Below are 2,377 nucleotides of genomic sequence, written 5' to 3' on the forward strand. Positions count from 1 at the left end.
AAATCAATGGGTGTTTTCGACTTTTACAAACCTCGTGTAGACCTTTATAGTACAAGAAATCAACATTTGAGTTTTTAGGACACGTGCCTTCATATCATCTCCTCTAGCAAAGGAATTGTAAATGAGGGTTTCATTTTGAGTCAACGCTGTTGGTAGCATGTAGGCACTCGTTCAAAGATACAAGACTGGACAATTTTGGAATAACGTATTTGATATTAGGATTTCTAGTGGGCATATATGGTTGATGATGGTGCCAATGTTCAAAGCATCCAAATTTGTGGAAATGCCAGAATAATTGCAAAACATTAAAATATGATTTGTAATTCCTTTTAAGATCAAAAGCTTCCAAAAAAAAAAACGGTCTGCGAAAAATAGGATAAAAAAAGAGATCCCTTCTGCTTCCACCTCTAGTTTTACAAGAGCTTTTCTAATCTGGTCAGCTGATTAGACTGCGACTACGTTTTGACAGAAGAGAAACTTTACAGCTTAAACATTTTAAAAACTCATGTCAACGTGTGAATTTTCATTCATCATAAGCTAACAGACCAAGTTGTCATCATTTAGGTGGTGTGGGTGCCATAGACAATCAGAGCATTGACCAATGGGATACTGGGGGTTGCTGGTACATGCTTTCATCTCCACTAGCAACGGGTTGATTTGGTTACTAAGCACTTGATTAACTTATTGGTGTTTTTCACACTTTCATTAACGTGCTGAAATTGAAATTGACTTCACATCCCACCTGAGCTAACCTTTTCCTTCATCTTTTAATGTACAAATCTACCTTGACTGTCACTCATCGACATCCAGACCAAAGAAATGCTGGTAAGACCTTATTTCTTTCGTCATAAACAAAGACATGCATGTGTAACTTTTATTTTCAATCAAACGTGCCAGGCCTGCAGAAGACACACAGCAAGCTCGTTCAGCGCGTGCATGCATCCCAGGGACCGCCGCTAAGCTAAAACCGATGCTCTGTTTCTTCCTCAAAGGTATTCCATAATTAATAGGTAATGTTACCGTAGACTGAGCCTGGGATAACTGGTCTGTGAGTTGTTGTGTCTCACTGCCTAAAGAGCCTACTAATATTCTGCATCCTGCATCAGTTAATCCAACTAATATCATAGTGATTTGTCATGTTCAAATAGGTGTACTGTAGATGAAAACAAAATCTATTTACTATGTGGACATTAATCAATAAAACAAAGCATGTTGGTTATTCTTAAAAGACCCAATGACGTTTCAGTGGTTAGTGATGGAACAATGTACTGTCCGTACATTGTTCCAGGAGTCTGTGACTTAGAACAACTTTAGGGATTATTAGGACCATTGATAAAGTTGGCATAAACACCATAAAACACCTTTTTCAGTTTTTTTATTATTATTATTTTTCTAGCTCAGATAGGAATTTTAACTAGACAAAGCCATACTGTTTAGATTGCAATAAAAATTCTATAAAGCGAATATTTCAAGTTCAATGTCTCATGTTTGTTTTCCCGTAAAAAAAGAAAAGAAAAGAAGCGAAAAAAAGGAATAAATTTGTTTGTAAATCCTTACCATTCTTGTATCTTTAAACATGTAGACAAAGAAAATGTATGTAGAAAAAAAGCCATTGTTCTGTCTCAGTGTGCAACACGTGTACTGTAAGTGTGTGTGTGTTTAGATGTGTGCGTCTTTCTATGTGTCCGTGATGTGAGATCATGTTGTTGATCCATATAGTCCTGGTTTATACCGTGTAAGTGTGTCTTTGAGCTATTTTTGTGCCATGTCTAAAAAGAAGAATACTTAACACATTCCTTTCAGATGTTGAGCATGCAATGTTTGGTAGAGAATACACCAAATTAACCCAAATATGAAAAAATAAACAACTCCCCGTTTCTGTAGGAGTCTCCAGGCAACAGAATCTGTGCATTGTATCCAGAGAGATTGAACTGGAGAGTGTTGGAGATTATTAGCTGTCAGTAAAGACGTGGTCAAAGAAAAACACACAAAAAATAGAAACTGTATTTTATTTTAAGAAAATGTACCACAGGGGCATTGAAACAACATTTATGTATAAAATAGGATTCTTTGAGTCTCCTATTTAAAAACTGCTCTAAAACTAAACTTTCACAGCCCATTACACAGCCATGCCATAACATGTTTAAGTGGGATGAAGTTCAGAGTTTATTCCCAGCTGTTCATCGGCTGGACAGCTTTCCTGCAAATACACTGGATTTGTCAGATACGTGTGCGTGTTCTCCTCTTTGTCAGCCCGTAACTGGGGACGTGTTTAGGCATGCCAAAAATGCCACTGTCATATTACTACAAATCAAGCTTACAGGACAAATAAAAATATTTGTATTCAAATTGGCACGTGCATGTGTGGCATATCTTC

The sequence above is a fragment of the Aulonocara sp. 'chitande type north' Nkhata Bay genome, linkage group LG2, assembly GCF_057382095.1.
Source record: "Aulonocara sp. 'chitande type north' Nkhata Bay isolate Kocher_YH1m ecotype deep benthic linkage group LG2, A_spYH_male_GT1.1, whole genome shotgun sequence".
NCBI lineage: Eukaryota > Metazoa > Chordata > Actinopteri > Cichliformes > Cichlidae > Aulonocara > Aulonocara sp. 'chitande type north' Nkhata Bay.